At 41.5% G+C, this 23,032-nt stretch overlaps 1 protein-coding gene across 50 annotated transcripts in view; it reads right to left on the minus strand.

Moving 5' to 3' along the window:
* ZBTB20 (zinc finger and BTB domain containing 20) overlaps positions 1-23,032 on the minus strand; it is a 762,566-nt gene that overhangs the window by 53,362 nt on the left and 686,172 nt on the right. For all 50 annotated transcript variants that reach the window (XR_008298139.1, XM_053221871.1, XM_053221870.1 and 47 more), the window contains one exon: positions 1,554-1,654. The gene's annotated coding sequence lies outside the window, so the exon portion shown is untranslated. The remainder of the gene's footprint in view (positions 1-1,553; positions 1,655-23,032) is intronic.

The raw sequence follows: 23,032 nt of genomic DNA on the forward strand, positions 1-23,032 counted from the left end.
GTAGGAGTGGTAAAGACTCTTCCTTCTCCCAAAGGATACAGAACCTGGAAATCCCAGCTATACCCTAGCACAGCTGTGCCACTGGCACCAGCACAGTTATGCTGGGATGCAGAAAAACCCAGAAGACCATCCAGATGTGGGAATTTCTAAGGCACTCCTTGCACTAAAACTTAAGGATGAATGAAGGTGTTCATACAAGTAAGTTCCTTGCCTGGATATAAAGAATTTTTTTTTTTTTAAGTAGGCTTCATGCCCAGCACAGCGGGGACTCACAACCCTCAGATCAGAACCTGTGCTGAGGTCAAGAGTCAGATGCTCCACCAACTGAGCTACCAGCAGCCCCTGAAGAAACTATTTTTGCTCTTCGTCATATCTTTGGTCCCCAGTAGTACTGCAGATTGCTCTGATGGTCCCCATGTCTGTGCTGTCCAGGCAAGCCTGCCTGTCACCTACACAGCCACTACCACCAATCACCATCCAGGTGACTGAAAGCATTAAAGGTGAAAAGCAATGCAAAGAACAAAACAAAACAAAAACACCAGCTTTATCCCTTTGGGTATGATTTATGCCAGAATAGCTAAAGACGTAGAAAATAGGAATGTGAAAATCCTACCTGAAAGCCTAAGAGGGATGTTAGTCTCCCAGGGTTAGTGTTTTCCAGTAACAGAGATGTCTGTAAAACACCATCCCATTACCTGCCTCATACCATACAGGAAAGCTCGAAAACACAACTAGAACGAGGTTTTGTCCTAAAATGTATAATTAAGTTATTTTGCAGGCAGAGCCTCTAAATAATTTAAATTTCTGGCTTTTCCAGGAAAAAAAAAACGCATATATTCATCTGTTACTTTTAGCACCGGTTAATGAATACTTGATACCAAACTAAGTGTTTTCCTGGAGGCATCGTATCTCCCACCCCAACTTATTTCTGCACCTTGCCTTGTAAGGGCTGTACTTCTCCTATATCAATGGCTGACACAGAGGAAACTAAATCACACTCACACAGCCATGCATCCAGAGGGCAAGGTTGAGCTGAAAGCAATGGCTGCGAGACGTGGCTGAGGAGCCCAGAGTCCACAGGGAGAGCGTTGGCCTCCTAAAGGAGCAAGGAAGCAACAGCCCAGTGCCGGCATGCAACTCAGACAACAGGCAGATGAGGACGACAGAGCTGGCTCATGGATCTGAGCAGGGTGGCATGAAATGACAAGCTGCGGTGAGAGTCAGCAGAAGGTGACGAGAGGCAAAGAGGGGACGCGGGAGCCGCCATCGCTTCGGGTGGGGGTGCAGACGACCAGGCAGAAGAGCACCAGGCCCTGCAAGGTCTGCCCGGGTCTGGCTCAGCACAGCCCTCTGGTGAGGAGGGCGCAATGCTGCTCAGGGCGGGCGTGGCAGGCACCCCACGACTGAGTCTGGTGACCTCACTGTGTTCCGGACACAAAGCCATCTAAACTTTCATCTGCATGAAAGTTACAGCTGTGTGAGTTTTGTTTGTTTGTTTGTTTTTTAAACTGGGCGAACTAAGAAGCCTTTCATTGGAGGCAGGGTGTACTCACAGTAGTTTCCAAATCAATGGTGTCACTCTTCAGGTAAATCACTCCAAGGCTTGGGCCTAGTGCAGATGTTCATTGGGGCAGGGAACAGAGAGCGGCTGCATCTAGAGCAGACAAGAAAGAAAGACAGGCTGTTAAATGATAGGTGATGGTGATCATTCACGTTGATGGAGACAGATCATTCACGTTGATGGGACTCAGGTGAGAGTCTGGGCCTGCACGTTTGCACCAGAGAGCAGCACGACAGGGGAGGCAGAGGAAGAAAAGAGGATGTCACCCAGGGTCCGTTCTCAGGGTGCCCACCTGACGGCCGGAGTGGTCTGGGATCTTCCACCACACCCTGTCTGTGCAGATGGAGTTGATTTTGTGGTGGGGAGATGCAAGCCTGCTTGAAAGATGGGGGAGGGTGGGGTGTCCTTCAACCTTGTCAAGCCAGCTCTTCTTCTGGTGTCCTTGACTCTACTGTAGCCCCTCCTGCTTCGCTGCCTAGTTCTTACCTGTTCTAAAACCACCACTGGCCTGGCCAAGGTCTGAGCTCTTACTGTGACTCCGCCCTATACTATGGAACCTCCACTGTCTCCTGTGTCCTCTAACCTGTGGCTCTCAGCCTTAGGGGCTACAGGACTGACCTCTGATTGTCTCCAGCCTCGCACCCAGAGGTCCCTCCCCAGGTCTTGCCCCTTTGGCCACACGGAGCCCTGACAACCACCTTATTCCCGAAACTGTCCTCCCTTCTCACTGGAACACTGCATTATCCTGACTTTCCTCCCACCTCTCAGTTCTCTCCTCTGCCTCCTTTGCTGGCTTGTCTTCTTTCTCCTGTTCCTCAAGATTCTCTTCTCAGGCTTTGCCTACACCCACCCTCCATGAACTCAACAATTACTTCTCCATAGCGAACACCCACATGACTATCTTTAGTTCCTGCTTGTCTACAGAGCTCCAGATCCACATTCTTAATAGCCTCTGGTTATTGGTTCATTCACTCCTTTGTTCATTCGTTCATTCATTCATTCATCTATTCATTCATGCGTGTTTGCTTAGCATCTATCAGGCACCGGGAAAAGATGAATAAGGTAGGGCCACTAACTTCACACCTCCATCAAATACAGCACAGGCACGTCTAATTCAGAAAGTTTAAAACAGAATTCATTGCCTTCCCTCAAACTATATTCCCATTTCCTGCCATTGATTGGTACCCTCTTCACCCAGTTACTTGGTCCTACCATGGAGGAGTCATCTTCAATGCCTCCTTTTCTTTTGCTTCTCACATCCAATCAGCTGCCAAGAGATGTGGTTTGTGCTGAGGCTGTGCTTCCTAAATCAACACCTACTTTCTATCCCAACACCTATTTGTCCCTTTATCACCTGAGCCTGGGCTCATGCCAGGGCCTCCCTATGGCTTTGCTTCCTCCAGGTCCTTTTTACCTCTAGCCAGTCCTTCACACCAATACCACATTAATTTTCCTCCAGTACCATTCTAAACATATTATTCCTTTGCTCTTTGCCTAGTGGATTAAATTCAAACTTCTCAGTTTGGTATTCAAGGCCTCTACAAGATAGCCCCAGTCTAATTTCTACTCCTTTACTCCTACACAGCGGCAAAGTTCCGTTCTTTTGCATCCAAATTCCACCTCATGTATGAAGCCTTTCCCAAAGGAAAGTGTCCTGAGTCCTCAAGCACTTTCTGCACTACTCCCTTTGCACGTTCTACGGACTCGGATTGTTATTTATGTAATTTGGCTCCTTCTCTATAAGCTCCTAGGAAGTAGAGACAGTTTTTACTTGGTGTGCCCCTGTAGTGTGCAATGCCTTGCACACAGACTTGCGCTCGGCTGGTGTCTGCTGAACCAAAGTTAAAAGGAATCAAAATTCTTGCTTAGATTCATGGAAATGGAGACTGAATTGGAAAGACATGAAAGTTCATCACCTCTCATTTTTCAAATGAGATTAAGGGAACTTACTTGCTCAAGGCCACATCCCTGTTCCTGGTTGAGCAGCAATAACTGATAGAAAAGGTTACGAATCTTTAAATATCTATCCCTGCTTGCTCGGCACCAATAGGTCCAGAAGACCGTTGACAGTGACCAGATCAGAGAGAGTGAGGGGCTAATGGGGTACACAGCCAGCAAGCATATACTGGGTTCCAAGATACAAAGAATTTTGTTTCACTTGTTCACTTCAATAAACTGAAATAATAAATACCCTTTTATAGATAAATGACGTTAAAAAAACGAGGTGGATTTCAAAGAACAAGGAAGTAAACCTTTCTAACATGATCCACAGAGACAATTATGAAAATATTGCAAACACCACTGGGGTGATAAACTCAGGGTGAAAACCAGGATGAAGAAATTCCTCATGCTTTTGAAAAGCAGTGGGCTCAGCTAAAGTTCTTGGTGAAAACATGCCATAGTAATTCTATGGTTAAATTCTCACCTTGTGGAACCAGAGGCTGTTGGCATTCCTGCTATAATGCAACCCACATCAGTACTTTTTCCACCTAGTTTTGTGTGGGATTTATCCTGTAAGTTTGTTTACATTCTCACTTATTTTTCTCTCCTTGTGTCACGACACTTGTGGAAATGCATAGGTGAGGGCTCCCAGGTCTGTTCTAACTTTCTTTCCTCTCATGATAGGAGAAACAGTAATTGCTTAATCTCCTTTCTATCCTCATCCTCAACCAGAATCCTTTCCTCTCACCCAAAGATGAAAATCTCCACCCCGTAAACACATGGGGATGACAGTGTTCACCTAGGTGAAAAAAACAGGCTTTTCCAGGAATCTCCGTAGTGTTCACTTGGCAGGAAAGCTGGGCTCTTAAATGGTAGCCTACAGTGCTATAAGACCTCATCTGCCTCTCTCAGGTGAGTACTTACTCATTGTTACTCACTGGAGGAAAAACTTGGTACTATTAATCATATTCTTTTTGGCCAGTATGGTGGAGCCATGCTATGAATCGAGACATCCATTCAATAGCAACACCCCAGTAGCCACATAAACAGCAAATTGGGCTCAAGAGCTCTCTATAGTTCTTACTAAACCATCTTATGGCCAGACAGGTTATCAACACTTCACCAGATATAGCTTCCTTCTCTTTTCTCCCCCTGGCAACTACATTAAAATGATAAAGGATATCACTGACTGATATGTCTAGTACATTGCAATGAAAAATCACCTGAAAGCATACAAATTCATTGTGTAATTAGATAAGTGTACATTTTAAATATGCCTAACATTTGATTTAAGTTGTGCATTTTATAATTAAATGGAGATGGAATCTTTCTGTTCTTTACTCAAACTCCCCTTTCTTAGCCTCACACCCCACTGCTGTAATCTTCCTTTCATTTTTTGGCAGCCTGTCACCTAATCCCCCTTCTTACTTCCCTGCATGCCTCACCACACACCTAAGGGGCCATTAGTCAGAACTACTGCACAGTGTGGTATATTTTGTTGCTTAGAGGGTGGTTAGGCTCTAAAAAAGACTCCACGAGGGGCACCTGGGTGGCTCAGTTGGTTAAGCATCAGACTTTGGCTCAGGTCATGATCTCGTGGTCCGTGGGTTCGAGCCCCGCATCGGGCTCTGTGCTGACAGCTCGGAGCCTGGAGCCTGCTTTGGATTCTGTGTCTTCCTCTCTCCTCTCTCTCTGCCCCTTCCCTGCTTGCACTTTGTCTCTCTCAAAAATAAATAAAGCATTGAAAAAAAAAACACTCCATGAAAATGCCTTCATGAGGTTTCATATTTATTCTATGCAACGGCTTTCCATATCCAATGTACTCATATTTTAAGTCAAAAGATCATCTTTTTTTTAATTTTATTTTTTATTTTTTAAAATTTACACCCAAATTAGTTAGCAAAAGATCATCTTGAGAGGCTACTGGAGCTATGCATGCTTCCCAGAATCTGGAAATCTAGCTGTTCTCTCTGCCTCTTACATCATCACTGTAATAAAGAATCTGCTCTTGGAACCCAGCTGGCAAAGTTCTTGATGGTGTCAGAGGCAGGGGAGACAGTGGGTCATTTCCACTCCAGTCTGTTTTATTGTTGTTGACGGCTCTGTAGCTCTGTCTTGCAAGCCCTTGGAGAGAAGAGCTGTTATGTAACACACTGCCGCAGATCACTGCATGGAATTTTCTGTGGAGGTCTCATTTCACTGTGGCTCCTCCCATTCTTTGGAAATCAAGCCAAAGCATTCTAAAATGACAGACGGGGCCTTTGTGACCAAAGCTTACAAAAAAGATAATAGTAACAATAATAGCTACCATTTGTTAGATGTCTACATTTTTGTTAGGGATGGCATGGGGAATTTTTACACATAAATACATCCTCACTTAATCCCCACAGCAACGTTGTGCTGAAGGTATTAGCGTGCCCATTTGACAGATGAGGAAAAGTGAGACTAAGAGAGCTCAAGTAACCACTCCAAGATTAGAAAGCCATGGATAGTGAGGTCAGAATTCAAGGTCAGATATGAGCCCGATCCCTCTGACTTTAAATCTGGGTTATTATTATTTTTTTTAATTATACAACTGTTCCAACACAGCATGGACACATTTCTAGTTCCCACTGTGACCTCAGCACAAGAAAGAGGCTTATGCTATTTCCATGATGATTCAGAGCCACTGGAAACACAAAAACCGGGAGCACAGACCTCAGGTGAAGGAACTCTTTCAGAAACTATCAATAAATGGAGCTTCCTCCTAGCTCCTTTCTATTTGAAGATGAGAACATCTTATATCGGCCTTCTCAAACGCTAATGAACAAACGAATCATTCAGGATTTCTGATTCAGCATGTCTGGGACTGAGTCTGTGATTCTGCATTTCTAGAAAGCTCCCAGGTAATGCCGATGACACTGGTCTGGGTACCACAGGTCTTATGTCTGACTCTCGCCTTCCTACTGTTTTCGAAGGAGCAGTTCAAGCTGAATAACTTGGCTAACAGCACACACGGCATGACCGGCTTCTGATTCTGGGCCAGTTTGTCAGGTCATCAGGCATTAGACAGAATTCAAGGAGTTTCTGGCGTAGAGCACATTATGAAAAAAAAAAAAATTGTTCCTCGATCCCCCAGGGCTCCACTAACCCCATTGGAAATTAAAATGATAATGCCTCTAACATGTAAAGTTCCTATTTTTTACATTATTGTTATTTTTAACAATAATTATCTGGTAATAATTCAAATAACACCTTTCCTCTGAGAAATTCAACGAGCTTTACTAACCTTAATTGTCTAACAGCAATTCCCAGGTGTAGATAAAGCTGTCTCAAAGATCACAGTAAATTTAAAATTGTTCCACTTCCCTCCTTTCTTTGCCCCAAATGTAGTGAGGAATTAGTGGTGAGGGTTTCCTAATTGGCAAAGACCCACTGTCTCATAATTTGAGGCTAGGAAATTTTACAAAGGTGGGATAAATCCAAGAAATAATTGGCAGAGAGGCGGTTGTAGGACACAAAATATTGGTGAGAGAAAAAAGGAGGGAGAGTTAAAGAGAGCAAGAGGATGAAAAGGGAAAGTGAAATGATAGAACCAGCTGGATGACCTTGGATGAGTCATTTAACCTGTAGGAGGCTCAGCATTTTCCATTTTCCAGAAAACGTGGATTCTATGATTTTTAAGGGCCTTTAAAACTCTAATAGTCCCCTGAGAAGAAGGATGTGGGGATTAAGTTGCTCATCAACCTGTTAAACCACTAAACCTGTTAAAGAAATCTATTTGACTTTTAACTATTTAGCTAATCACCTGAAATGAATTCCCAAGTCTACATCACTAATCCCACCCCTCTGGAAAGTGGTGAGAAAAACTATTCAAAGAATAAGGCACCGAAGGCATCATGGCCAGGCAAACAAGTCAGGAACCCCCTCATCTTCAGCTTTCTAATGTTGTAAGAAATATTTTACTTTAAAATATTTTAGCTCTTTAATTAGCCACTAGTTAACCCATGTGCAGAAGAAATACCTCTGATGGCTTGAAGACCCCTGGGATGGCCCTGCAAATAGAAGGTCCTGCTGTTTGTCACATAAAATCTATGTTAATTTTCTCCATAGAGACCTCTGGATTCCTCTTTGACAATTCACAAACTCTGTTAATAACACTTGCATGTCCCAGGAGACATGGAGTTATCAGGTACAGTTGATTCTTGTTTTCAAAATAAGAGATCTTTCCGATCAGGTGACAGATATGTATCTCAATACATACGTATCATATATGGATATATACATATGTATACATACGTATACAGACGGTAATAATTTTTCTGGTTTTAATGAATGAATGGTGATGAGAACTCCTTCTCTAAGTCACTCGACTCTGGAATCTTTCTGAGCAGAAAGTCTGCCACAGGTCCTGGCAGAAAGGTCATTTGAAACTATATAATGAGGACTCCAACACGGACACGATCTATGGTGCAGCATACTTGTGTTATAGCGGAGTTATCTATACCTTGCTTCTTGTACTGAGTATGTTTTCTGGACTAGTCATTACAGGTTGTGGCTAAATGGAGAAAATAGGCACCAAGAATATCAAAATGACATTACCCTGGCGAACACACTGTCACTGTCTCCAGAGTGAACATCACTCCACTTGTCTTGCTTCCATCACCTCCATTGTAACCTGGATCCTGTTAACTAAATGCTGTGTGGCATGTATTGTGCTTGGCACTTTTCATACATCGTTTAGTTTCATTTCTTATAATCACTTTGGGGGTAGAGATTATATTCTGATTTTATAGATGAGAAAACTGACATTTAGGAAAGGTGAAAAATATATACCATAGGTCATAAAGCCAGAGAGGGTAGCAAAGCTGGGCTTTAAGGCCAGGTTTGAATCACAGTGCTCTGAATCTTAATCTACACCTAGCTTGTGATCTCCTGCCTGCATCCCACTCCTGTTCATTGGGGTGCTTGCCATAGCTTTATTCTAGAGTCTGCATCATGGTTCTCTGCTGCTTTCTTGAACCTGTTTTTAACCTTCGCCCAAACCTTCCACATTTGATTTATATTTTCCCTCTATTTCGATCGATACTTTAGTACAAAACTCATTACCATTTTCCCCCATGCATTTTTACCACCACCTTCTCCAGTGACTTTATACCTCTCATCTTCGTTCCAATGTACTCTTTAAGGCTTCACATTTGACATCAAATGCTCCAACCCCAGCTTGAGAACCCCCTTCCTTAATGCCTAAGAAATCAACTCTTTCACCTGGCCATTAGTAGGCCCTGGCTGACTTCACTGGATGTCTATGTCCAGCCTGGCCTTACTCTATGATCAACCATTTCAACATTATTCTCAATAACCTTTCAGATTTCCTTGATCCCCGACCCTCTGTATACAGGGTATTTTCTTGTGTTCTTCAACCATGAATCCATCACCACGTATCATTCTCTCCCACCCTCAGTACAAAACCTGACACATGCATGTCATCTGGACCCTCACTCCTGCTCAGCGTTGCTTCTAAATACAAATCTCCAGTAGTTTTTCTTTTAAAAAAATTATTTTTAACGTTTATTTATTTTTGAGACAGAGCATGAATGGGGGAGGGTCAGAGAGAGAGGGAGACACAGAATCTGAAGCAGGCTCCAGGCTCTGAGCTGTCAGCACAGAGCCCGACGTGGGGCTCGAACTCACGGACCGTGAGATCATGACCTGAGCCGAAGTCGGATGCTTAACCGACTGAGCCACCCAGGCGCCCCTCCAGTAGTTTTTCTTAATACGTCCTACTTCATCGAGTTCATGCTCCATTCTCTTCTTCAGTTGATGACCTTGCCTCCTACATTGGTAAGATGATCTAGACCATCCAGTGTGGTAAGCTCATTGGCTCTTATCTTCTTCTCTGATATCTCTGGATTTTCATCATTTTGCTCTTCAAGATATATCTATGCCTCTTCCCACACTCTCTCCATATGCTGGAGGTCATCCTCTTTTCTTCTGATCTTTCTCCTTCCCTTTGGTCCCATCAATGATATCTTCTTCTCTGTAGTCGATGACATATCCATTCATAATAGTGCCAGATTAATCATCACAAGACAGTGTTTTGCCCTGCCTCCAACTCCTGCCCTTCAAAATGTTTCCAGGTGGTATATCTCAAAATGAGTTTTATGGAACACTAGAACTCAAAAATGCACCCTAAAGAAAATTCTTTGGTTACAGAAATATAGGAAACACTGTAAGCAATATGTTTCTCTTGCAAACTTATAATGCGCATAAGGATAGTAAAGGTGCTGAAGACACCCCCCACCATTGCCCAGAGTTATTAGATTACAAACCATTCCCCTGTCCTTTTTAGAGGGAACACTTATCAACCTCAGAATATACTTAGAGAAAAGATGGTTTAATGGATTTCCCTGGTTCCAGATTCTTTAGCCTGGACATGTAAGTTTACTGAATCTATACCAAATAGGCCCTCTCAGATTTCCTTTCTGTCAATACTCCATTTGGTCTAGCCCAGTTAACTTACAGGGTGTCAGAAAGACTGAGCACATTTGTATTTCTGAGCCCCTGAACACGGTATTTTGGCTGTTTAGTGCCTTTATCATTTTTTCTCATCTAAGCCTTTCCCCTTCTTCAAGGCCCATGCAAAATGATGTATCCCTTATGAAACTTTTCCTTGTGAAACTGTCTTGCCCATATTGAGTTCTGCCACTCACTGAGCACTAAAATAAATGCATATAGTCTAACGCCTGTTTTCTGTATCATTGGGGAGAGTGTCTATTCTCTAGGGCATGGATCTTGTTTTGTACATTACAGAAACTCTAGCACACAGTGCAGCCCTTTGTGCATAGTATGGGATTATAATCATATTAAAAGTTGCCATAGATACATATGGATAACATTGGGACATGGTAGATCCGAATTTGATTTCTGTAGCAATTGGGAGAGCTTAGTATGCTACAGACCCAGGTGGAATGTACCACCACCTTGTTGGGAAGAAATACCACCCACCATTACCATCATCACCTCTTCAAATGGTAACACACATGCTTTGAGGAGACAAAGACTAGACCTAGGTGAGCAAAGGTAGCTGTTTTCTTGGGTGAAAACAGGAATTTGCATTAGTTGACAACAAATGGGGAGAAGGGTAAAATACTGCAGGAACATCCAAGGACCTATAAAAGGTACCACTAGAACAGATGCCTCTCTACCAACGATGAGATTAACATTCATGATCATCAAATCATGGTAACCTGATAAAAAAGAAAAGGCTGTTTTCCTCTACAGGGAAGTCAGGGGCAGTCGTGTGTGAACATTCACTGCTTACAACGCCTGATACCCAGAGTATGTAGCGACCACCTGCAGAATGTCAAAGGACTGACAGTACTCTTCCTTTCACTCATATTCCAACCCTCTTTCTCTTTGGGTCATTGTGAAGACACGTTACATTGGAGAAGTCAAGGCAGCTTTACTACCATAGCACAAGATGCAACCCCCAAACAATGAATTCCATCTTTCTCATAAAGTTCTTTTACTGACACATCATTTAAGAGCAACAGCAATTGTAAGTCTCAGGCGATCGCCAGGTATTAAAAGGCTTTGCGTTTTCCAGATTAGCTGTTATCTGAAGTTGGGACTTAATGCGTTCTCTAATACTGAGTTTGTAGTGAGGCTAGGACTAGAAATTTGGTGTCTTGATGTCTAGTCAGGGAGTAGTATGAGGGAAAAGAGTATAGTTTTTTTCCTTAAAACTAACTAAAGCAGAGACAAATGATATTCATCTTTTAGCAGAAGAGGACATGCGTTTTATTTAAAGTACAGTCTGTGAAGTATTTTGCTACCTTCCTGGATGCAAAGTGTTATACAAACAAAGACTTAGTTAAAAACTATTTATAAATGAAAATGTTTACTTAGGTTTACTTTAAAATAGGTATACATTGTATTATGTAATGTGTGAAAATAGTAGGATAATGGTAAAAATTCTATGGTCCTTAGTTAAAAGTCAGGAGAAAGAATTACAGTATTCATTATTGGTAGTAATTAATAAATAAGTGCTTTTAAAACTGGGATTTTCATTGTGGGAGATTACTGGGTTGGTAAAGCGAAATGGCTTAGATATTTTTCTGCCATGCTCCTTTAGCGTTGTCTTTCTGGACAATTTACACATTTGAGAGCGAAAATGAACGGTGGCCTGACTTTTGGATGTGTGATAGGCCATTGGGTCAAGGATGCTGTTTTCTGAGAGCCATGGGCTGTCTTTACAGTAAAATACCTTAGTTCCTTCTTTTTGTAGTAAAATAGGTAGTTTACTTTTATGTTCTGGGTGAAGTCTGAGATCTCTGCATCCCTCTCCTGGATGTCACCTGTGGCAAGAGACAGGGGACCTATTGGCAATGCATTACATTGATCTAGACACATTAAAGGTTATGTGGTACTTTCATGGACACTCTCTAAAAATGAGTTCTCCCCATCATGAGTTACCTAGATGAGAAGACTGAGGTGGAGAAGAGAGGTTTAAGTTTCCTAGATAATGAGCAGTAAAGCTTAGTCTTAAAACCAAGGTTTTCAGAAGAACCCTCCCTCATTTTTTCCCCTAAAAATACCATGGCTGCCAACAAGCTTTGTAGTGAATCTGAGAATCAGAGAACTAGGTGGAGAATCAGAAGATCTGGGTGCATCTTCTGGATCTGGTAAGAATTAGCCATGTGACCATAGCCAAGTCACTAACTTTTCTGAACATTATAAACTCAAGTGCAAGGAATCAATGAATGGCATAATTACCTTCCAGCTATAAAGCCTCTCACCTGTAAAAGAGTATTGATTACAAAATGTGTGTTTTTCCTATCTTATAAAGTTGTGGGCTGAGGTAAGCTGAGTATGCGAAAGTAGTTTGCATTGTGAAGCACTGAATCATTGTAGTCTCAAAGAATGAGCACTAGAAGAATTAGGAATGGGTCCCCTGTGTGTGTGGGAGCTGACAGCCCAGTCCATTTCCATTCAGGTTTTGGGAGAAGCTGTAATAAATCAGTCAAATCCCACACTATCCCCTCCTCTCCCAGTCTGTCACAGAGCATCACTTGAGCCAAGTTCCTTGAGTGGGTGAGCCAAACCTCCAAGTTCCAACCTCTCTGAGTAGAAGCGACAGAGGATTCTGAGCCACAGTGTAGGTGACAATCCCTGTTCTTCCAGGTGTTTCTGAAACACTGGGGAGACCCTGGGGACAGTACGTCCAGGGAGCTGGGGAGGAAGGTCAGACGGCACTGCTCCCGAGGCCCAGTTTTCTCTTGCACGACTCTGCAGCCTGCATGATTTTACCTGACAGCCCCAGGAGACAGAAAAGACCCAGAATGAGCAGGGGCCTCCTATCCTGATAACCTAAGTGCTGCTCTGATTGAAAGGCAGAGGGTATCAGCAGAATGGCTGTACTGAGTCGGCATTGATTTCTCCAGCCTTTGTCTGCGTCTGGTTTCTGTCTCGTTTGGAGGTGGTTACTGTTACTACAAGCAGCATGAATCATGTCTCTGTTAAAAAACAGAGCTTCAATTGTCTTACATAACCCCTGGTAACTGAACGTCTAATAATAGCAAGCCATTTACAGGTAGGGAGTCTGTCTTCCTCCCAGACACACACATACACACACACACACACACACACACACACACACACACACACTACTCCCAGTGCCTCACAGTAAAGGGAGACAGACAGGGAGGAGCAGAGGGAGAAAGGGGACAGCACAATTGATTTTTTTTATTTTAAAATATATTGAGTAATCGTGCATCACAGGCTTGATGACTGGTATGTTTAACTGAGTTTGTTTCATAAACTGAAGGAAACAAGCATTCTTCTTCAAAGAATTCGAAATAGCAAGAAACTCCAAACACGGCAGACAGACACCTTCTCTAACATTCTACGGCTGTGTGTAAAAGCCCAAACCCCAAAGACGGAAGGCAGGTATACGTAGTAGGAGGAGGGTTAGAAGTCTCACGGGGCTGGCTGCTCCACCACCAGCGAGCTTTGATTTTCAAAGGACTTTTCCTCCTATCCTTTCTGCTCAACCAGAGAGAGAGAGAGAGAGAGAGAGAGAGAGAGAGATTCCAAAGGTTCTTGGCTACCGTCATTGCATAAAATTCCAGAGAGAGAAAAGCAACTGAAAACACGGCTGCAGTGTCCCACTATGCCTGTGATACAGTGTCAGGCACTGTAATCTGAGCCACTCTCTTTGGGAGAGAGAACCCGTGCATCTGAAGACTGTATTTTTCCCATGAGCCTAATCTCTGCCTTGTAAGACACGATGAGGTCTTTTCGTACATGATCCCCACTCAGCCACCCGTTAAGGTGATTACCAAAAAGCAAATAACAGGACAGGCTGAAAAATGACTCAAAAATTATAAAGGTAAGTTGTCTTTAAACCACCCATGTGGAGGAAAACATTAGGCTCCAGATGGCAAGTTAAAAAGTGTACGAGGGAAAAATAATATAAATTTGCAACTTGTATGTCTCCATTTCCTTACTGCCTCATCATGGCCAACCTAAGAACAATCACTGCAGGCATTACTTTTTGAGAGTGCATTCCCAAGAGCCCCACAGCTCTAAATATGGTGTAAAGTGGGCTGGGGGAAGACTTTATGGAAAATTACAGATGGAGGCTACATTCTGCCACTCATTTGGGCTAGGCCTATAGAAGGAAAACTTTCTTCTCTCTTTTGGTTATTCAGTAACATGGAACAGTGGACTAGGCTAATTCAAACCAAAGACTGTCCTTGGAAACACCCGTTTGGAAGACCAGCACCTGGGCTAGTCTGCTGCTCATCAGTTGTTAGTGATAGAAAGCGGCGTATGGATATGGTTATATGTCAAAGTGGTGTGTGTTCCCTCACAATAGGATTTACTGTGCCTCTTTTCCTTTTAGAATGCTTTCCAAATCCATAAGCAAAGTAGTTTTAAGTAAAGAAGAGAAAGAATAAAAGAATAAAAAAGAAGAGAAGAGAGAGGAAGAAGGAGAATTACTAATGTTTCATTAAGCCCACTTGCAAATCTGGCTGGAGTGCATAATAAAACTCCGCTGCTATTCTCTGATGGTCTTTGCTACTGGCCATATGGATGTGGCTTCTGGAGGAAATGAGTTCTAGGTTTTTCTCACAAATACACAAACGCATAACAGTAGGGATCATCACCACTAAATCACCCCACCTAACAACAGGACCACAGTGGTGGGATGTGGCTGATGGGGCTAGAATCTTCTGCTTATTTCATTCACTTTGCAAAGTAGATAGATCTTAGAGTTGGTACAATGGTCGACTAAATGTTTAATATGAATAGCCACAAGACGCCACTGTTTTCTTCATCAAAGTCTTTCCCTTCTAACTTGGTGATATTGCTGAATGATTCCTGCTTCTGGAAGAGCAGGCAGGTTGCCTCTCCTCCTCTCAGCCTCACAAATTAGGCTCTCCTCTGCGTTTGTGAGGGGATTACACTTACCTGAAATTTCAGGGTACTATGTTAGTCAGTTCCTTCAACAGTAGTGTGGTTGGTACCTGAGCAAGGACTTGGTGGGCCAGACACATTTCAAATGTGCAAGTGATTATTAATATTATTTGCATTGCAATAATATGAGCATTTCCGGATGGTTGCTGACAGCTAGATCATAATAACCACATGTGGTGCAAGAAACCACATGACATTGTATCAAAAGCTTAGAGTTCATATTTCCAAATAATCTAGAGATTTTTTTTTTTAAAGAGAAATGGCGGGTGCTGTCCATGCTGTCAGCATGAAGCCCAGTATGGGGCTTGATCTCACAAACCCCATGACCTAAGCTGAAATCAAGAGCTGGACGCTTAACCGATTGTGCCACCCAGGTGCCCCCTCCCCTTTCATTAAGCATTTATTGAATGCCTCTTGTCAGTGATGTACTGTTTATTCACAGAAGGGAGCTGGGCTATGCCAGGCTCTCATCATGTTCTTTCTCCTCTAACACTGAACAAAATATCAGTATCAAGTCCAGCCTTTTTTGAACCCGATAGGCAATCAGTATGTAGTGACTGGCCATGCTGATGATGGTAGGAGCTGGTGATACTGATGGCAGTGGAATGACTTCCTTATAAAGGCACAGCAGTTTGAGAACATCTCAGGGACAGCTCTGAGGGGGTAAATGAGCAGATCTGGTCTGATCTATTTACGCATTCCAACAAATGTCTGGAGCTCCAGAAACTTCGAAAAGTCTGATAATATGATCACGCTATTTTTACAGGAATGATATGATTCTTAGGAAAAAGAGGCATATATGTTTATCTAGTGAGCTTCTCCCTATTTGTAGAATACTCAGAATACTTCTGAGAACCCACCTTAATTTTTAGCATCATTTATAAGAATCCAGCAATTAATTATTATAAAGGAAACTTAAATCCAAAGCAATTTGAGAAGCTTGACAATTAAGAGACATTAAAACAACACTGGTGGAATAAGGCAAAGTTAGTGTTCTCTAAACTGATTTCAGAGAAACTTTAGAGATGACAGAATGGTTTGGCTGGAAGGCATCTGACTATAAATTGGAGGATCTGGGTCCCCTGGCCGTGTTTGTTAATAACTGCAACTGTAAGGTTAATGACCTTACAACTCATGAAGCTTCTCTTGAGCCTTACTTTCCTCATATGTACAATGGGAGTGTTGGATGAGATGGTCTTTAAGATTCTTTCCAATTTAACATTTGCTGATTTTAATGTAAGGAAAGAAGACAGAGCAATTCCCCCTTCCTCTCATTTTGGTGAGTATGTTGCTTTCTCCTGATCTGTGTCTCTGTGGTTTGCATTAGGCTTAGGTTTCTGGATTCTAGATGTCATATAGTAAATAATCATGTCATTTTTTCCTAGTATATGTGGGAAAATAATAGGAGAATAATTCTCCCTTTCCTTCTATATCAATGTCTCTTCTCGATCAGATTTAAACATTGAATAAAACCATGATCATCCAGGCCCTGAGGAAGATTCTTCCTTATCCTCATCCCAGCCCTCACTCATTCTCATGCAAGCTTATCTGATTGAGTTATTTCTATATTTACGTCCTGGCTATTTTTTCTCTTTCAACTTGTTGAAATCCCTGGTAAGCATAAAGCTGCAAAAAACCAAAACAAACAAATAAAACAAAACAGCTCTGTTTGAATAATTTACTTCAGTGAAAGCAATGTAAGAAAACACTGTAACACTCAGGGAAAAAGAAAAGCTTTTTAAAATGCTCCTGTATCTTAGAAAAGACCAAATAAAATGTTACTTCGATGATAGTTTCATATGTAGTTACTGTTTTTTCCTTCTCAAAGAGAATGTTACATATTGGGTTTAGAGTCTGTGTACAGACGTGTCTATTTCTCCCAGTATTTCTCAGGCCACTTCATCCTCAACGCCAGGAAGGTCCAGAGTTTACGGAGCTAGCTTTACGTAGACAAAGGAGCCACACAGAAAACCCAATACTTGGAGCTTATATCATATCCTGACTAGGCACTCCAGTTCCTCATGACTTGCTCTTTTCCATCTCTCTCCTGTTTCTTTGCTGGTTTAATTCCCGTCACCTAGGATGCCCTCTGCTTGCCTCCCTTTACTGCCCAAGATTCTTCCTATCTTTTAAGAGCCACCTAGCTCAAGCCCCATTTCCACAAAGCAGCTTATGTTGACCCAACTTGGGACCCAGTGGTAATTTTCATGGCTAGCGAGTGAAAACTAGCCTATGTGACAACCAGGAATTACTGACAACACATATTTAGCAAGTGCTCAGAGAACACCAGAGAAAAAGACTGTTAAGAGTTGCAGGGTCCTCACAAAAGGAAGAAAGGCTTTAAGAACAAGTCCAATATAGAGGCCATGGTACATAAGAGAAAAGCTGTAGCTTTGTAAATAAGAGTTGTGGCCTTGTAAAGGAAAGTTGGAGTCTTATACAGAAGGGATTGTTTTAGAATGGCCTGACCTTTCTTTTCTTTTCTTTTTCTTAATAAAGGAAAAGTAAGAACTCTCTTAAAAGAAGAGGTTAAGACATGGGATATAGCAACATATAGTGTAATAAAGTTTGATTGTACTAATTATGAAGCTAAAATGTCAAGATTTTAATAGGGAGAATATGGGGCGCAGCAAAAACAGGCAGACAGAGATTATGTGTATAGAATCTGAATTTCATCTACCCACAAACCCCCTCAGTCTGATGGCCACACAATGAATTATGATAAACTCTGACATTGCCTAGCTGGGCTTACATGATGGGCCATGATATACTCTGATAGTAAAAGATAGAATGAAGCTCCGAAATGCTGGATGCTGTTATATATGTATATGATTTTATTTATGTGTATATTTTTATATCTATATATACAAACATATATATTTGTATGATGTTTGGCAACCTCACTCATGGTATTCCTGTGAAGTAGGCATGTGGTAAACATAATTAGCCCATTAAACAGATGGTAGGGCTCTGGCATATCTCACCATATTCTAAAATGGTGGAGCTGTGAGCAGGAACTGAAGAGAAAGTGCAGTTTGATGCACGGTTCACTGCAAATCTCTGTGAATTGCTACTTTCCTAAAGACAATCTGGGTAGGCTGCGTTTGGCTGAGAACTGGGGATGGTTTGGGAAGCTTTAAAAATATACAAGGGGACAACTTTTCACATTCATTCAGATATAGTATCTTCATTTTTACTTACTAGGGACATTTTTTGAAAAACAGCTTTTTATCTTAACTCATCTGTGTTCCAAGCAAACTCCCAAATTGCTGAGCAGATTAAAAAAAAAAAAACACACCCACATGCCAAATAGAAACACTGGGTAAGTGTGTGTGTGTGTGTGTGTGTGTGTGTGTGTGTGTGTGTGTTTTAATTGTCTTAACAAAGTGCACTATTGGAAAGGATGAAGTTGAAAAGAGCTTTGGTACCATAAACATAAACACATAGCTATCACTGTAGCACAGTGATCAGATACGTGCAAAAGCACGTGATCCACTTTTACTCAGCTGAAGTATGTGGCTGCGGCACTGCCACTGCATGGTACAGCTGGCTTTCGAGAGCCTGTAATTAAATATACCAGCCCAATTCTTTGTTGACAGAAACAGGGGCTAGCAGAAGGGAAAGGGTTACTAAAAGTTAAGACTTGCATTTACAAATGTATTTGAACTGGCTTCAAGAAGACATGAAACATCAATACATCTGGAGAATAGAACTTGCACTTGACTGTTCTTTACCATCTGGTCTCAAGAACATTTTCTGCTTGGAAGTTGCATAAGCAATGAAAACACGCACAAACAACTTCCTGTACCATGTTTTTGGTCACTTACAATGACGTATTACAAAGTAAACCAGCTAAACAGGCGCAGCGGTGCCTTACTCCAGATGCCACCGTACGTTATAAAACTAAGATCAATGACAGCGAACATCTTCATTTTAAAAGATCTGGACTTGAACAAATATTCAAGAATAAATAGCCTTCCTTCCAAGGGTTTTTCTTGAGTAGTGTTAGTTAGATTCTAGGTTTTTAATGTCACTGCAAGACTTCCTAATTTTTTTCCAAATTAAAAATAAAAGATCAAACAAAACAACAACAACAAAAACCACTCTGGGGAATGAAATGTCCCATATATATATGGTTTTTTTTAATGACATAAACTTGTCTCTTTAAGCAATAAACTATATATTACACTTTTTTCAATACAAAACTTTTACATATCGCTGTTTTCATAAACAGACTAAGCGGATCGTGTTTACATTTTTTCATATGATACGAGGTCACCCTTGTGAGTGCCCATTGCTCCTGTTTTTCTTGAGATTTGGACTCATCTCTCACTGCTCAGTCTAAGGGCCATAGGCTAAGTGGCAGCCATTATCCACTGCTGTAGCTCCCTGGCGTCACTGTCCCAGTTTTTCAGGGCCATCTCCTTCCAAACCTCTATGCTAGGTATATTTTCTAGTCCACTTTGGGTTCGAAAATCAGGTAAATGAGTGCTATACACACAATATTGCTTGAAAGGAGGGTTTGATCAGAGACGTTGGGACACTCATTTGGATGTTTGAGGGTCTTTATTCACTTCTCTGCGAAGGGTTGTAATTCAGAAGTCTGAACTGCCAGAAAATCACAACCTCAAAGTTGTGATTGTGTAACACAGAGTGTGACATTTATATTCTTTTATTGCAAGCATTCGTGTTTTCAAAGAAGTTGCTCAGTAATCCATTCTTGATTACTTTACTTGTAGGTTTCTGATCCATTCCACTTCCCTCCCTTGATTTCTGCAGGCAATGTAACTAACATGTAACTTTGACAAAGAAATAGTACACTTTTAAGGGTAAGGTAAGTCTTGGAAATTCATCATAGGGGTGGAAGCAAAGATATATAGTCAAGTTAGAACATTTCTCTGGGCTTCCATTTTCCCCCTAGATTTTGAACAGGACTCTGGCCTTATTGGACATAATGTAAAGGCTTTAAAAATTGTGAAGGTATTTGTAATAATTTATACGTTCAGAAAAGTAACATCTGATCATCTTTTCTCCCTTTCCCCCAAAGGGTAAATCCAGCATCATTTACAATCTGTGATAAGATAGGGATTGTGTTGAAATATACCTTTTCCCTATCTCTGAAAATGGATTTTTAAGTAACAGAGATTTTTAGTTTTCTAAGAAAAATAATTGTGTTAAGACTGTTGGGGAAGGAAAAGGGAGAACCATGTTTAACCTATAGGAGGGGAAAAAAACTTTTTAAATACTTTAAAATACACATATTTTATAAGCTAGTGACAATTCTTACTTTGAAGTCAGTTCTCAAGAAACTCTAGTTGTTAACAGTTTGAAATCTCAGTTCAAAGTACATAAAAATACTCCATGATGATTCATACTTTGAGCTAATGCAGATCAGTTGTCTGTTTCCTAGTTGGTCTGAACTGGTGAAGTTTTGCAAAATAAACAGCAAAGCTTCTTAGAGCTACATTTTCTACTTGTCTGATTGGTTTGTTAATTCTTGTAACCTGTTTATACCATGAAAAAATACTATGTAAGTGCTATGTCTACTTGTTACCGATTATTTTTGGATAAAGATTGTTTGCGGGCAAGTGTCGATTTTACAGCAGCCAAGGTTACTGCAGACTGAAGCAGAAATTCAGGCATAAACTGGTCTACCAGTTTTCCACAACAGCATCTGAGGACATGGTTAATGAGTTCTGAAATTCATTCGCAACATTGTTAATCTTTTAGGAATCTCATAACCTTGCCTGACCTTTTCATAATCGTGAGAGAGAAGCCTTGAGAAATTAGAACCAGTTGTCTTGTCCTGCCTTCCTTTCTTCTAGTTATTCACTTTCTTTTTCTTTCTTTCTTTCTTTCTTTCTTTCTTTCTTTCTTTCTCCTTCCTTTCTTGTATTGGGACAATCAAAAGATTCCACGTTTTGAAATTCCATAGAAGACTAATGATTGAATAATTCTCTCACATCTCTGTTTGCACTTTCGCAGTCTGGTTGCATTGATTTGTGTCTCATAAGTAGACATCTCCTTTGTTGGTTACAAATCAATGGTATAGAACAAACCTGCCGACACATTCCCACCTCCCCCACCCCTTGCAGTTTGAAAAAACAAAGCATAGTTTTCTTTTTAGAAAATAATTTCATTGGTTAGTAATATACTAAAAGAAGAGAAAGCCCAGAGTTAAAAAAAAAAAACAAAAAAACAAAAAAAACAGTCCGTGGGAACAAGAGCTCCTCCCAAGCTGGTCTCTGCTCCTTTCTCACCGCCTAAAGCAGAGAACTGCCTAGTTGGAGGGCAGTGCTCCTGTGCCACTGCTCATGATGTGCTCTGTTAACCCAATTAAGGTCCTCGCCTTCATACATCACAAGGCTACCCAAAGCAACACACTGTGATGTCACAGTCAGATATGATTTCATGGCAGGAAAAAAAAAAAAAAAACCAAAACCAAAAAAGGCAGAAAAGGTTGAATGTGTTCTGCTTTTATTCAACTCTTATAAGAGAGGGCAAAAAGGAAGATAATTTTTTGTTTTGAAGAGAAAAAGAGCACAAGCTTTCTCACGTGAATGTGAAAACTCAGTTCTGAAGATACCCTGGTGCTTTTACCCCCAAGTGGATAAGTATGAGTAAAGACGCACAAAGAAGTACTATCACCAGTCTGAATGCTCCTGCCTACACTTAGCTACAGGTGGAAAGCAGGCAGGCACGATCTGATGTACCTAGATTAAAAGAGCAATTTTCTGTCCTCTTTTTTTCCTTTTAAAAACAGCCAATCAATTTTGGCCTCGCTATTGCTGACTGCACCAGGCCCATTGTAATACACCACTGATTAAATGGTAGGTTCATGGCTGAAGGCACGACGGCAGGAACAAGCAGGAGCTGCTAAAGGAACGGAGATGGGAAACCGAAGCCCATTGCTCCGGAAAGCTGGCAGGCTTACTACGTTCGGCACTCCGTGCAGGCCACAAATACGAGCACTTCATCGGTGGACTGTGAGATAGCACACTGTGGACTTGACCCAACTGAAATAGAAATCTGGGAGTTGGAAACCTGGAATTCATTTAAGCTTTTTAATTGTGACCTTAAGAATTACCGGAGGGAAAAAAAAATCAAACTCCTTTGATTTTTTAAAAATACGGATGGGGGAATATATGGTGTGTCCTAAGTTGCAATGATATCTGAAATGAAGGTGGAAATTTGCTTCTCAGGCACCAGTCTATTTAACTATATCATGAAAAAGTTAAATTTTCATAGGTTGCAGAGTTAGGGTCATCTACCCAAGGGGATATAGTTAGAGACGCTGCTTGGTGAAATTGCATGAAAAAGAAATAATACAGGACTTTTTTATAGGATGGCTATACCCAGGGATTCGTAGGGCAGCCCACAGAAAAGTGAGATCTCCACTAGTTGTGGGAAATAACCATCTGGATTATAATCAGAAAGTACAACCTTAACCAGAGTGTGTGGCGGGAAAAATATACAAGGGAGGGACTCTTTCAGGTTACTGTGAAAGAGACCTAATATCCACAGATGTTTCTTCCAAAAACGCCAAGTCTATCTGACAGGTGAGATTGTAGTTCCACAACTGACCCGAGGACACAGGAATTGGTCTGGGAATTTGTGAAATCCAGGTTTACAAAGTGAAACTACCTTTTTTGTTTCTTGTGCCTACTGCTTCTCCCTCCCCTCTTCCCCCCCCCCCCTTTTTTTCTCTCCTATTATTGTTTACTTAATTTTCATCATGGCCTTAATGGAGACAGAACTGTATCCACAGGTACTGTTAAGAAATTTCAGGAAGAAAGATTTAATGAGGCGCTTAGGAGTATTGGGAGGAGGAACAGAAAATTATTTAGAGAGAAATGAGGGAAAAACTAAGAAGTTACGTGTCAGAATCAGCGCAATGGCTGTAGACTAGCTTGTTCGAGACACAGATGGTCTGCATTCTCCAGAACAAAAACAAACAGGAAGTAACAGGGCCAGAGCCCCCTCTCCCCTCCATTCCTCCTTCCCGGGTAAACTAGAAACACACACACACACACGCACACACACACACACACACAACCGAAATGTGTT

Source organism: Acinonyx jubatus, chromosome C2 (assembly GCF_027475565.1).
Source record: "Acinonyx jubatus isolate Ajub_Pintada_27869175 chromosome C2, VMU_Ajub_asm_v1.0, whole genome shotgun sequence".
NCBI lineage: Eukaryota > Metazoa > Chordata > Mammalia > Carnivora > Felidae > Acinonyx > Acinonyx jubatus.